Source organism: Mixophyes fleayi, chromosome 2 (assembly GCF_038048845.1).
Source record: "Mixophyes fleayi isolate aMixFle1 chromosome 2, aMixFle1.hap1, whole genome shotgun sequence".
NCBI classification, from domain to species: Eukaryota; Metazoa; Chordata; class Amphibia; order Anura; family Limnodynastidae; genus Mixophyes; species Mixophyes fleayi.
Genome location: NC_134403.1, coordinates 355,305,586 through 355,322,142, shown reverse-complemented (window position 1 = coordinate 355,322,142; position 16,557 = coordinate 355,305,586).

The window sequence follows — 16,557 nt, the reverse complement described above, 5'->3', positions numbered from 1 at the left end:
CACCCGGAAGAATGCAAAATTAATTTATTCAACATTTCAGGTCATTATAGTGTCCACTTGTTAACACTTCTACTTCAAGACCTCTCAAAATAATTTATATACATTAGTGATACATAATTAGTATTCAGTTGAAACTGTGATCCAAGGTGAATATGTACCAGTAGGTAGAGACACCACTTGCTTCACTAAGAATGGTGAAAAATTGTACATGCAATCAGTACAAAATCATATAGAAGTATATACATATTGTGCAAAATAAATGAAACATATTAATACATCTAAACTATGCAATTAATAATATGATGTTAATTCCAGGGCTGCCAAGAGGAATTCAGGGCCCCGGTACAACAAATTTGTGGGGCCCCCCCTTATAGTTGAGCATGCAAAAAAAATTTTGCGCCGCCTCACGGCGGCGCAAATTTTTTCAAAGTTGTAGTTAGGCATTTGGGGGCGTGGCTAACATCAAAATCACTAGGCACTCAATTCGCCGGAGCGTCACATATGTCCAAGCACTCCTGACTTTCAGGACATCTACCACCACAGTGTAGTATACAAAGAATGCAGTGTGTACACAAACAGTTCAGTCTTGGCCTGCACCTAACATTGGGCACAACACTCACCAAAAATTGGTATTGTCCCTACTAGAATCACAACATTTCACACACTCTGCTGCTCTCTCCTACCTGTTCTTCTCACTTTCTCCACCTGTGGCTGCTGGTTTCTTTAGTTGTGGCTTGTCTGGATCCTGGAATGTTGAAGGACCTATTTGGAAAAAAAAATGGCTACACTTAGAAAATTACAGCCAGCCCCGGCGTTAAATCAATAGCACCCACAATTAATAATTAGGCATTCTCCAGCCCCAACATTAAAATAATAGTATTCACATTTAATAAATAAACCTATTCCCTTCCTGCAAACAGCAATACCTATTTCCCGCAACCATCACTGCCATTAAATAACTCATAGTCACATTTAATAAATAGACCTCATTCTCCCCAAACTCATCCCCACATTCAATAGCCCCCAAACCACCCCATCTTAAATTAAGTCCCCACTATTAAATTGCCTCCCATCACCCTACAACAAAATAGCACCCATTAATTTGCCACCATCTACCTCACACTCACTACATTGGCAACAAGCCCCCTGTGCACATTACTGTGCCCCTTCATCACTACACTGTGCCCCCTTATGTTCACACTGCGCCCTCATGCTGCTTCCCCTCCTTTTTATTCACTCTGTACATTTCTCCCACTTTTTTTTCATTCTGTACATCTCTCCCCACTTTTTTTTTCATTCTGTACATCTCTCCCCACTTTTTTTCATTCTGTACATCTCTCCCTGCTTTTTTTTCATTCTGTACATCTCTCCCCACTTTTTTTTTCATTCTGTACATCTCTCCCCACTTTTTTTTCATTCTGTACATCTCTCCCCACTTTTTTTTTCATTCTGTACATCTCTCCCCACTTTTTTTTCATTCTGTACATCTCTCCCCACTTTTTTTTTTCATTCTGTACATCTTTCCCCACTTTTTTTTTCATTCTGTACATCTTTCCCACTTTTTTTTTCATTCTGTACATCTTTCCCACTTTTTTTTTTCATTCTGTACATCTTTCCCCACTTTTTTTTTTCATTCTGTACATCTTTCCCACTTTTTTTTTCTTTCTGTACATCTCTCCCCCTTCTTTGTCACACTCTCCCTTTCTACTTTCCTTCCCTTGACTCTCTGTTCTTTACTTACTTGTTAGTTTCTTTCTTTTCTTCTGTGTTCTCTTCTTTCTTCTTGCTTGGTCCCCTCTGCGACGTTCCTCACTGACTGTCGGGCGTGACTTGATGACGTCACGCCCGACAGTCAGTGTGAAACGAGCAGAGAGGAGGGAGGGCGGCGCGATCAGGTGAATATGTAAATTATTTTTTTTTTTTAACTATCTAGCTCCCCCCACCAACGGACGGGTCGGACACCCCAAGCCCCCCCCCCCCCCCTCCCCGGAAAAAAAAAAAAAAAAAAGAAGACAAAAATAAAAAAAAATTGCAATAAAGAAAAGTGTAAAAAATAAAATAAAATTCAGCGGTGGGGGCCCGGTCCGGGCCCCCTGGCATGGCCGGGCCCGGGTAAATAGTACCCGCTCCCCCCCCTCTCGGCGGCCCTGGTTAATTCCAAAGTCAATGAAACAATCTTGTTGATAACTCAACTAATATTAATTTACGATTAAACAGCAGGTCAACCTAAATTCCAGGTGAGCAACAGGGGCAAACGCAGGTTTTGAGGAGGGGGGTTTCCACAGCACACCACCAGTGGGCATGACCAGCATGCATGGGGGCGTGGCTAGACAGTGCTAGGTAGCTCTCCAACTCGTCATATTCCCCTTTAAATACACGAGCAATGTTGCGTGCACTACTGTTAGGTGCATGCAGCTCCCCCTTCATGAGTAGAGCAGTGTGAAGTGGGACAAACCTCCCAACTGTCCATGTAGTCGGGACAAAGTCCTGAATGAGTGGGTCAGTCCCCAAACTCAGGACTGCCCCACCAGAATCAGTACAGTTGGCAGAATGTCCTGTTCTCTCCTACCTGTTTTTCCCGCTTTCAATACTTGTTGCTGCCGCTTGGGACCTAAGCTCAGTTGTGCTTGTCTGGATCCTGGAATGTTGGTTCCATGTTTGGAAATAGAATAGGTACATGATATATAGAAATATCAGCAATGAGTGAACACAGTAGGCCTCCCTACCTCTATGCTGTCCGACATTAAATCAAAAGAATTCATGTTTTATTATTAGTGCCCCTTTCCTGTAACCAGCCCAACTGTAAAAATATTTTATTCACCTTTAATAAAAAGACCCATTGCCCCCAAACAACCCCAACATTAAATTAATAGTAATCACATTTATTAAATAAACCTATTTCCTACCATACATTAAATAACTAGCATTCACTTTTAAGAAATAGCAAACCTTTTTCCAAAACTCTGCCACACATTTAATTAATAGCGCCCAAACCACCCCAACATTAAATTAATCATCCCACCCTACATTGATAAGTCTGCACCAACCCCATTATTAAATTAAATTGCCCCACCATTACCCCACAAACAAAATAACACCCATTAAATAGCCACTACCTACCTCACACATTACATTGACCACAAGCCCCCTGCTGCCCTCACACACACTATACTGCCACAAGCCCCCCTGCTGCCCTCACACACATTATACTGCCAAAAGCCCCCTGCTGCCCTCACACACATTAGACTGCCACAAGCCCCCTGCTGCCCTCACACACATTAGACTGCCACAAGCACCCTGCTGCCCTCACACACATTAGACTGCCACAAGACCCCTGCTGCCCTCACACACATTATACTGCCACAAGCCCCCTGCTGCCCTCACACACATTATACTGCCATAAGCCCCCTGCTGCCCTCACACACATTATACTGCCACAAGCCCCCTGGTGCCCTGACAGACATTAGACAGCCACAAGCCCCCTGCTGCCTTCACACACATTATACTGCCACAAGCCCCCTGCTGCCTTCACACACATTATACTGCCACAAGCCCCCTGCTGCCCTCACACACATTATACTGCCACAAGACCCCTGCTGCCTTCACACACATTATACTGCCACAAGCCCCCTGCTGCCCTCACACACATTAGCACATTAGACTGCCACAAGCCCCCTGCTGCCCTCACACACATTAGCACATTAGACTGCCACAAGCCCCCTTCAACAACACACACACACACACACACACACACACACACACACACACACACACACACACACACACATTGGCTGCCTGTGCTGCTGCCACTGACCACCACTGATGTTTTTATTAACTTTTGTTTCCCCCACCCCTTTCCATGTATCCCCATTGCCCTCTCCATGTTTCCCCATTGCCCCCTCCATATCTCACTCATTGCCCCCCCCATATCCCACATATTGCCCCCTCCATATCCCACATATTGCCCCCCACCCATATCCCACACATTGCCCCCTCCATTTGAGGTGGACCTCAAAAAGTTATGATCTGTGACTTTTGTGTCCCGTGTCGGAATTACATAGTAAAGCCTTCAGGCGTCACCACTATTGTCTATGGTGTACTAAGTGTGATCAGATCTAATATACAGAGTAATGACAGCAGTGATAGCTGCAGGCTTTATAGTGCACCAGTCCCCTGCACACCGTGTGCTTCTGGGAGTGCAGCCTGCAATCCAGATCCTTGTAGATCCTGGATCACTGTGCATTTAGCAACATTTCTAGAAGATAGTCCCTTACTTAGTAGCTGATCTTCAGCCTCTGTTAATCATACTTGCCTCCTCTCCCAGAATTCCCGGGAGGCTCCTAAATTTTGGGGAGTCCTCCTGGACTCCCGAAAGAGTAGGCAAACCTCCCAGATTTGCCAAAATTCACGGCATTGAATAGCGGGGCTTAAAAGCATCATCAAGCCCCGCCCCCGCCATTCAATGTCGTGAATTTCAGCATTTTATAGTGGGGATGTCACCATGTCCCCTCCTACCCCCCTGTCACATAACTTCTCCCCGGATTCTCCCGGGGGAGAAGTTTTGACAGTTGGCATGTATGCTGTTAATATGAATACTATTTATATGTCCCAATCTTTCTGCTGAAACATTCTCAATTGGTGTTGTACAATTTTGAATGTACTTTTGTGGAGCCTTTACTCCATACTTGTCTACTTTTGAAGGCAGCTGTCTAAGAGGGGGTACGTTGAGGGGGCGTGCCCCCTCCATATCTCAACAACGACGCTTTTAGCCTCACCGCCACCCTCTTCAACAATGAAGATGGCTGCATCCGGGATGTTTACCTGCTTTCTCGGGAGTCCGGGAGAACTCCCAAAAATTCGTGAGTCTCCCAGACATTCTGGGAGAGTAGTCACCTATGCTTTACTCCCCTTTTCTTAGACCCCTCTTGTGAAACCTGACACCTGTCTGAACAGCTAGATTCCTCTGTTGTGTAGCGACTTTGTGTCCTCTCTCTGTAATGAGGATTTATTCTATGTATACGGTATATCTAATCTTTTTCTTTTTAATGATTTCCTTATTACCATATATTTATGTATCTCTTTGTTTCTCAGTTGCAAACATTTTTCATGCACATATTGTTTTGCTCTTTTAATGTCTTTATTATTGTTTCTTCTAATAACTCAATTTTATATTTTCTTTTTATCAGTCCCATCCCATTCAATGAACATTGGGTCACATAACCTGCCCATTCTTCTGTTATCAAAATAGGAAAATACAGAATTATTACCCCCGGCCCCTTATCATCTTGTTTGATATTAGTATGAGATAAAATTCCACTAAAGTTTGTTTCTTCTTTTCAATAAACCTTTAATAAGGTATATCATTTATAGAATGGATTTGCTCGTTGCATACTCATCCTTATCACAATTTAAATATTGCTAAAATACTCGTTATTGCCAGCTATTTATTATCATCCAAATCACGTTTCATTGTCGAAGTTTACTAATATAAAAAAATAATAATCAATTAATAATAAACCTCAATGTTAATAATAGAGAAGTACATTCATATAAATTGAGCCAAAGATTTAAAGTGCTAAAAAATGAATATAATAAAACACCTTTCTAAACTCTGTAAATGATGATGATGATCATCATTTATTAATATAGCGCCACTAATTCCGCAGCGCTGTACAGAGAACTCATTCACGTCAGTCCCTTCCCCATTGGGGCTCACAGTCTAAATTCCCTAACACACACACACGGGTCAATTTGTTAGCAGCTAATTAACCTACCAGTATTTTGCGGGAGGAAACTGGAGCACCCGGAGGAAAGTCAAGGAAACACGGGGAGAACATACAAACTCCTCACAGATAAGGCCATGTTCGGGAATCAAACTCATAACCTCAGTGCTGTGAGGCAGAAGTGCTAACCACTGAGCCACCGTGCTGCCCAGTAGAACAGTAGATAATATATATTCAGTGGTATTATATACATGTCACCACATCACATATCCCTGAGATCACATTTATTAGATGCGCAGATAACATACTAATATTACTATATTACAAGCAGAGTGAGTTTATATTGAGCTTGTGTCGTACTCACATAAGAGACTTGTCCGGAAGTAATTTAGATGGATATCAGGAGAGATCTCACTTGTGCAGAGAGGACCGAGATATCCTTATGCCACTTATGTCTACTGACAATATAGTTATTTACAACAGTGACTGTAGATCTTATTATGGTAACATTGCCTTTACAATGGGGTGCCTCCTTTATATTTATTTTTTGTTTAAATTAGATTTTAATAGCGCTTTGTATCACCTTTTTGCATGGTAATTATATTTAGGAGTACCTTAATGTTTTGCATGAGAATCCAGGACATGGTATTTGTGGTGCACATAGTATCTAATACCAATGATGATATTTGAGTAGTATTAGATAATGACATGAGCTCTGGAGATCCGAAACAGTTTAAAGCAGTATTTTATTGTAGATTGTTGGCACTTTAAATTATATCAATCTAACTGGTCAGCATAATGCTGCAATAAGGGCCCCCATATATAGAGCTGGGACAAGGTTTGGGAGGCAGGGGGGGGGCAGGGGTGCTTAAGAAGGAGGGTGACTATGATCTAAAGTTAAGTTCATAGTGTCATTATTCATGGGAAAGAGAGAAAAACTGTTGTTATCCTCATATCTCTCTCATTGCCCCTCCATATCCCACTCATTGCCCCTCCATATCCCACGCATTGCCCCTCCATATCCCACACATTACCCCTCCATATCCCACACATTGCCCCTCCATATCTCACTCATTGCCCCTCCATATCTCACTCATTGCCCCTCTATATCGCACACATTGCCCCTCCATATCCCACACATTGCCCCTCCATATCTCACTCATTGCCCCTCCATATCTCACTCATTGCCCCTCTATATCACACTCATTGCCCCCTCCATATCTCACTCATTGCCCCTCCATATTCCACACATTGTCCCTTTCATGTCTCACTTATTGCCACATCCATGTATCTCCCATTGCCCTCTCCATGTAACACCGTTGCCCCCTCTATATCTCACTCCCTGCCCCTCCACATCTCACACATTGCCCCCTCCATATCTCACTCACTGCCCCTTCATATCGCACTCATTGCCCCTTCATATCTCACTCATTGCCCCTCCATATCTCACCCCTTGCCCCTCCATATCTCACACATTGCCCCTCCATATCTCACTCACTGCCCCTTCATATCGCACTCATTGCCCCTCCATATCTCACTCATTGCCCCTCCATATCTCACCCCTTGCCCCTCCATATCGCACTCATTGCTCCTCCATTTCTCACTCATTGCCCCTCCATATTTCACTCATTGCCCCTCCATATCCCACTCATTGCCCCTCCATATCCCACTCATTGCCCCTCCATATCTCACTCATTGCCCCTCCATATCTCACTCATTGCTCCTCCATATCTCACTCATTGCCCCTCCATATTTCACTCATTGCCCCTCCATATTTCACTCATTGCCCCTCCATATTTCCCTCATTGCCCCTCCATATCCCACTCATTGCCCCTCCATATCTCACCCAGTGCCCCTTCCACATGTCACTCATTGCCCCATCCATATCTCAATCATTGCCCCTCCATATCTCACTCATTGCCCCTCCATATCTCACTCATTGCCCCCTCCATATCTCACTCATTGCCCCCTCCATATCTCATTGCCCCCTCCATATCTCATTGCCCCCTCCATATCTCACTCATTTCCCCTCCATATCTCACTCATTGCCCCGCCATATCTCACACATTGACCCTCCATATCTCAATCATTGCCCCTCCATATCTCACTCATTGCCCCCTCCATATCTCACTCATTGCCCCTCCCTATCTCACTCATTACCCCCTCCATATCTCACTCATTTTCCCTCCATATCTCACTCATTGCACCTCTATATCTCACTCATTGCCCCTCTATATCTCACACATTGGCCCTCCATATCTCACTCATTGTCCCTCCATATCTCACTCATTGCCCCTCTATATCTCACACATTGGCCCTCCATATCTCACTCATTGCCCCTCTATATCTCACTCATTGCCCCTCCATATCTCACTCATTGCCCCCTCCATATCTCACTCATTGCCCCCTCCATATCTCACTCATTACTCCTCCATATCTAACTCATTGCCCCTCCATATCTCACTCATTGCCCCTCCAAATCTCACTCATTGCCCCTCACTCACACCCCACTCCACTGGAAACACACATTCTCTGCACTGTAGTGATCCCAGAAGAGATTAAGCCCCCACATAGAAGGTTTGTCTCCTGTCGCTGTATATGTGTCTTTTTGGGGTCACTACAATAATGATTGGTGCTGGGGTAAGAACTGCGGGTGCAGTAGTAGTGTGATGCGCAGAAGGTGGGGCCAGCATAGGGCTCTGTTTGATGCCTACTACAGATCACCCCTACCTTGTGGCGGTGTAATCTCTCCCTGGAGTGCAGAAGATGGGTTTCCTCAGAAGAGAGGCCCCACAGTTAAGGGGTGGGAGTTATTTTGTACAATTTTCCACTTAAATGTAGAATCACTTTAATGTGTTAGGAATACCATATTATATCATATCAAATTAAATTCTTATAAAATATTGCAGTTTGGAAAATTTCCATTTTTATATTTTAAAGGAACACAAATAGGGACAGGGGCAAATGCAGGATTTCTAGAGGGTGGGGGTTTCCATGCCACACTGCCACAGTTTATGCTAGGGGAGATATAATTGGAGACAGTGCTGGGCTGCTCTTCAACTCTTCCCATCCCTTTAAAATACACGGGCAATGGCAGTCCTGATTTTATGTGAATGTCCCGACCTCAAGGATAATTTGGTTGTATATCCCGCTTGACACTGTTCTGCTTATTAAGGGCGAGATGCTTGCATCTATTTGTACTGCATGCAGCTAGCCCTTAATGAGAAGTACAGTGAGAAGCAGGATTTACATCACACCTATCCTTGCAGTCGGGACAAAGTCCTGACTGAGCTGGACAGACACATAAAATTGGGACTGCCCCACTCATATCAGGACAGTTGGCAGACTGCACTAATCTCTCCTATCTGTTCTTGTATCTTTCACTCCATGTGGCTGCTGGTCTCTTAAGCTCAGTAGCTGCTTGTCTGGATCCTGGAATGTTGGGGCTCTGTTTCAAAATTAATGATAGGTACAAGAAATGTTGATAGTGAGTGAACAATTTAGGGCTCTCTCCCCCTAACCAGTCCAAGGTTGAATCGATAGCATATATGTTTAAAAATTAGGCCCCCCCTCCCTGCCACCAGCCCCAACATTAAATTAATTGTATTCACATTTAATAAATACACCTATTTCCACCCAAACTGCCCCAACATGAAATAATTAGTAGTCACGATTAATATATAGCCCTCCTTTTCCCCACATTCAATGAATCAGCCCCAGACCACCCTAGCACTAATTAAATAATGTCATTACACCACCTTAAATTACTAGTCACTTCTATGGCCAAACTATTTAAATAGTCCCTTTTATTTAAACTGCTTTTAACATATGGGTATCTGTAGAACAACACATGGAAGTCAGTTACATACTAGAAAACATCCACTTCAGTGTCAGCCTAGAATTTACTTTTAAAACTTACTCTCTGTTTACACAGAAACTCTATTGCTGACGTGTAGAAACTGAACATAACTTAGCTCCTGGCCAACAGAAACGGGCTGTTATATAGTCAGGTGTCTAAGCTTTCAGTTCTGTGTTTTGCATTAAAGACAGAAATAGATTTATTTAGGTGAAGGGACATAGATTTGCTGTGTGAAATGTAATTATATGGAGGTGACACGTTTGACTCAGACTTGATGCAATTTTAGTTTTAGTGAATGGGACTATGTTTACCAATAACAGATTATTGCTCAAGTAGGGATATTATTATTATTGCTAGAAAAACAGAACAGTAACCGCCTTAAACTGAAATGTAATGACTAAACTAATTTATTAACAGAATTCAATAACTTTTTATACACTACTTTACATGTAGAAATTTTAACAACGGAATACTGAATAAATAACTATACTATCAATAACTGTATTAAAGGAACTAAATAATTTCTTTATAGACTACAATATATGTATACGTCTTTCTACCGAAGTCATATTGCTGGGCATGGTCCCCGCAAGACACAATGATATATGTGGCTGCAAATAACTGTAACACTTTCCAGACCACCCAGCAGGTCACATGTTCCAAGTCACTCAGCAGGACTGCAATAACTGTCCCAGTTTCCAGACCACCCAGCAGGTCACATGTTCCAGGTCACCCAGCAGGTGCACAGGTAGAGTTCAAAAACTGCCACATTTTTCCAGAGAACAATGGTAATGCATTGTTTTAAATGGTGGGCAGATGTGTTGTGAAATAAGTTTGAAACTATGCAAACGATTACAACGTCAATATTTTTATGCAAATCTACAGAACAAGACCTTTAATTTGGTATATGATGCCCTGCTCAGACAATGGCATCATAGAAATAAGTCACTCATAAAAATTGTACTTATGCTATTAATATATAGATTATTATTATTATTATTATTATTATAACTCAAAAAAACAAGACAAAACTTTTCTATTAAAAACTATACTTTAGACTTCTGAATAAAATATCAGCAATAGGCCCTATACTCCAGCAATAAGTAGAATTTCTGACTGTTTAAAATCACTTATCACCACAATTTACCATAAAAATATTGACGCTGCAGTTGATTACCGTAGAGATACTGGTGTGATAAGGGTTAAGTTACGACTTTACTGGTCCAGTCTTTACAGATGTGCGCATATGTGAGGTGGAGCCAATTTGTGTACGTGCAATGTACCTAGACCCAGCTGTTCAGCACTTGGCTGACTTGGCTGAAGTTCCTCTTGTGTGGGGGTGGAGTGGTGGGGATGGTGGTGTTGGGAGGGGGGGGGGGGGGGGGGGTAGCGGCAAAAAGTACCAAGTGGGCCCTACCTTCTAGAGTCATCCAGCCCTGTGCTGAATAGAGCTTGGCACTCTCAGGCAGAAGGTACCAGGATAATGGTTATAATAAAAAGTAGCGATTACTAACGTAGCAACGCATACATTTTATTGAAATAGACACACCACGAAAATTGTTCTTTCACCACTAAATTTAAAAATCTTCCTTTCTGAAGCAGTCCATAGTCGACGTAGTCCAAGTGTAAGGACAATGAAAAACCATCTTATGGAGCTGTGCCGCTAAATGACAAGGCTGCCTGAAATTCCCACAAATCTAGTTGTTAGTAGGATTCCATGCCGCCAGGTAGCCCTGGGAGCATCGGGACTCTGCACCCGCACCATTTAAAAGCCGCTTACCAGGGACAGAAGAGATTGTTTAGTGTTTTTTTCCCACAGTGAAAAAACACCTACTTTGTGAGATGCTCGACAATCCGCATATCGAATGTCGAACCCCTTTGATCAGTTCTATAATTCAACATTTCAAGATGAGAAAAATCGAACAGGTTCAACCATGTTACAGTTGTTTCCCATATGGTGGCTCAAGTCGCACACGTGTGTGGCTCAAACGTATTCAAGTTAAATCTGATAAATTTGGGCATTTTTAAATTTCAAATAGAAATGGTCAAACCTCTATATACAAACATTTGTGTCTGTGATACGTATAAACATGTATCATTTATTTACAAAACAATTAAAATTTAAAATGCAGAAACATAAATAAAGGACTGTAATCTTTAGCAATCTTTAGTAGCGATCGCATACTCTAAACAGGCTCTTATAAACAAGAAAAACACATTCTATTGAACCAACCAAAAACTAGGATGTCTATATATATATATATATATATATATATATATATATATATATAAATATATATATATATATATATATATATATATATATATATATATATATCTTCTAATAGGTTTGGAAGTCTTTATAGACACTCCGAATAGCAGTGTGATGATAATGAAGTGACAGGAAAAGACTGAGTTTATCTCATGTAGTATTCAGCCAAGACATTTGTGGGACAGCATGTCCCACGCAATGGTGGATACTTTAAATAGCAGCATGGTGATAATTAGGTGAATAGACATAAAGGGGCATATTCAATTAGCTTTCCGGTTCGCGGTAATGCGCGTTATCGTGAAACCTGCGCAGTATTGCCGGTAATACGGTACCACAATAACGCAGATTTTCGTACGCAACCCTATGGGCTGCGAATGAAAGTCCACGTTATTGCGGTACCGCGGATTGACTTTGCGGCCCGTTCCAGCGTGATCCCGCGAACCGGAAAGCTAATTGAATATGCCCCAAAGACTGAGGTTGTCTCATGTAACGATGTAATGTTCAGTCAAAATATTTATGGAACAACAGGTCCCATACAGTTTGTAAATAAAATGAGGAAAATTCGTATTTGACAGACAAAGTAAACCAGAGTCAAATTCAGCATTCGATTACTTTCATAAGATGGTGATTATCCTACAGAATCCGACAGCACAAAGAGTGATCTTAGTTCTCTGCACACAATTCCAGAATGGAATCTAGCAAAACATTACTTGCAGGCGAATGATTCCTTTTCCTGGTTCCAAGGCACGGTGTCCAGTCCTCGAGAATTATAATAAAATGCTGCTGTAATTTCCAATCCTTAAACCCCAAATGGGAGATTTAATCAGTGAATAAATAGAAACTTGATGTATGTATAAAATTGCTATTAGTCCTTAAATACACTGACGCGTTTCCACCATTCAGTTGATTCACAAGCACTTTATGACAGGAATCAGAATATAATTTTATAGGTATATTCATCTTAAATAAATGGCATCACCTGAATTATAAGAAACATCACAGGCATAGTGGACCTGAATTCTCAAGGAACGTAAATAACGATTTTGTGCATACAATCCGCACAAAATTGCGCGTGCCCAGAATCCGCTCAAATACCACAGAATGCAGCCAAGTGAAGGAACGGAAGCAAGGGGGAGCATGACAGAGTGAAGGGGGAGCACAGACAGCATGGCACAGAGTGTAGGGGAGCACAGACAGCATGGCAGAAAGTGAAGGGTGAGCACAGACAGCATGGCAGAAAGTGAAGGGTGAGCACAGACAGCATGGCAGAGAGTGAAGGGGGAGCACAGACAGCATGGCAGAGAGTGAAGGGGGAGCACAGACAGCATGACAGAGTGAAGGGGGAGCACAGACAGCATGGCAGAGAGTGAAGGGGGAGCACAGACAGCATGACAGAGTGAAGGGGGAGCACAGACAGCATGGCAGAGAGTGAAGGGGGAGCACAGACAGCATGACAGAGTGAAGGGGGAGCACAGACAGCATGGCAGAGAGTGAAGGGGGACCAAAGCAGCATGGCACAGGGCGATGAAGAGGGGTCAAAGCAGCATGGCACAAGGTGATGAAGGGGGGTCAGGAGTAGGGGGGAGCAAAAGCAGCATGGCATAGGGTGATGAAGGGGGGCCAGGAGAAGGGTGGGGGGGGGCAAAAGCAGTATGGAGGGCACAGCATGGTGATTAAGGGGCACAGTAATGAGTGTGTAATGGCACAGGGGGCTTGTGGCAATGTAATGTGTGTGTGGTAGGTGGTGGCTGACTAATATGTGATATTTTTCTTGTGGGGCAATTTAATTTTATAGTGGGAACTATTAATTTAAGATGGGGTGGTTTGGGGGCTATTAATTAAAAGTAGGGCTGAGTTTGAGGAGCATGAGGTATTTTTATTAAATGTGAATATTAATTATTTAATGGCAGTGACGGTTACGGGAAATATGTATATTTATTATACGTAAATGCGATTAATTTATTGCAGGGGCTGTCTGGAGGGAGGGAAATAGGTTTATTAAATGGGAATACTATTACTTTAATGTTGGGACTGGAGGAAGGCCTAAGTATTAATTGTGGGTCCTATTAATTTAACGCCAGGACTGGTTGGAATTTTCTAAATGTGCCCATTATTTTTTTCCAAATAGGGCCCTCAACATCCAGGATCCAGACAAGCCGCAACTAAAGAAACCAGCAGCCACAGGTGGTAAAAGTGACAAGAACAGGTAGGACAGCCTGTCAAATGTTCTGAGTTTAGTGCAGGCTTGGATAACCTGTGACACTCCAGGTGTTGTGAAACTACAAGTCCCAGCATACCCTTCCAACAATAAGCTTCTATATATTGGCAGAGCATGCTGGGCCTTGTAGTTTCACAACACCTGGATTGCCACAGGTTAGCCAAGCCTGGTCTAGTGGGACAATCCCGATTTTTGGTGACTGTTCTGCCCAATCTAAGGGGCAGGTCAAGACTGTGTACTCTTTATATACACACTGCATTCTTTATATACTACACTATGGTGCTAGCTGTCCTTTGTGGGCAGACCACTCCCCCTCTTGTGTGATACCCCAAAACTTGAGTACCCGGAGGTGTATCTATATGTAACTATATGTGTGTACGCATGGCTATGTTCATGTACCTGCCTGTTTAGATGTGGGTACATTTGTTAATTGTTATAAGTGTTTATAAAGATTTAAAAAAAAAAAAAAAAGATTCCTGAGAGAGAAGTGACAGTTGGGAGTGGTTGGTGGTTGCTGGGGGGTGACAGTTGGGAGTGGTTGGGGGTTGTCGGAGGGTGACAGTTGGGAGTGGTTGGTGTTTGCTGGGGGGTGACAGTTGGGAGTGGTTGGTGGTTGCCGGGGGTGACAGTGGGGAGTGGTTGGTGGTTGCCGGGGGTGACAGGGAGAGAGGAGTGTGATACTCAGGACCGCTGAGAGAGATCCCTGTGTCTGGATAAACTGAGAGAGAAAAGATAGGGACAGAATGATATATAAGCAGATTAAAAGTGAAGAAAGTGAAAGAATAGCAGAAGTGAGCAAAAGAGAGGCTGAGTAAAAAGGAAAGTGCTGAAAATGACTAAGCAGTATAGAGATCTGTGAATACACAACAGAGACTGAGCTATGTACTGAGGACAGTGTGAGAGGAGAGAGACAAGATGGAGTTGTACAATAACAGTTAAGCAGACACAGTTCAGCATAACTCCACCATTACATCACTGACACTGGAAACATCAGCAGGGTCATTCCATGTCAGTTCAACCAGGGTTGTCCACCACCCATCTCAGATTGCTATGACATTTTTTTAGTTAAGAGAGGAGGTCAAAACAACTATTTCTGCCAAATATCTCGGCTGTCTGACAATCAGTTGATTAAATATTGATTTTTCAATTTATTAAATAATTTACTAATCGTGGCTTCTTTATCCAGTTTATTTGAAGTATCGCGGGTGTTTATTAAGGAATCACCGCAAAATTTGGACCCCTAAAGTAATTCTTCCTCCCGAATCCAAAACTTCAGGCCAAATTACTTTATCTGCCTCATGTTTTGCATTTACGGCAAAAACGCATGTTTTTTTTAATAGAATTTTAATAAAATTAAAAACGTTAGGTTCAATTGACATTAGGGATCCCATTTTTTTGGAGTGTTTGAAAAAGGTATAAATTACTATCACAAAAAAGTCAGCTGGGTACTCTGTTACATAGTGGAGAAAAAAAATAATGAAGTTGATGTTTGATTACTGCTGTACAGCACACATAATTTACACATTGTTAAAAACCATACCAAAAAAGTGAACTAAACTGAGGCAATGGGATAAATCTTAAATACAGAAAATGAAACAAACAGAAACTGATAGGAAGGGGATTCCCTTCAGAGAGACCAAAACTGAAACTTTCCAGAGAAAGAGAGAGGGAGACACAGAAAGAGTCAATCATGGCAGCTGCTCATTTGGTAATATTTTAAATACGGACTAACATATTACTATTTACTCAAAAAACACTTGATTGCATAGCTGGGAGCACTTTACAGATGAAGAAAAAGAAGTTTTGATTCTGAGAACTGAAGTTTCAAATGCAGTAACCAATGATCCTGAAACCTCATTCTGCTACTATCATGAAAAGCTTCTGCTGCTAACATATGAAGAATTTCAGAAAACATGCTGTAATCCTTTCTTGTCTCACAAAAAAGGAGCCAGCAAAAGCTTAAAAGTTATGTCACTGAAGTGGACCAAAGAACATGGTGACTGTCAGCTTGTTGTATATTTTTGGCAAGATAATTTGTGACACTTCAAACTGTGTGAGCCTGTGCATTATTAGCGATACCCTTGACCATGTAGCTATAACTGTGCATGCCTTCATTACGGTAGTTATGAAACACTTAGAGAAACTATTTGTCAAAATTAGAGTATGTTTACTACTTTAGTAATGGTGCTACTGCACAATATAAGAACTGCAAAAACTTTTTTAACTTCCATAAGGATGACTTCAACATTCAAGCAGAATTACATTTTTTGCCACATCTCATGGTAAGAGTCCATGTGATGGCATTGGAGGGACAGTTAAACGTCTAGCCACATGCACCAGTCTGCAAGCAGTGCAAACCCATCACATCTTGACACCTTTGCCTCATGATGTTATAGCAGCTTTGCGAGAGAAGAAATACCAAATCGGAATGCATATACCTATCCGCCAGAGAGCCCACCCAATGTTCCCCAGGCGGAGGGTGCCT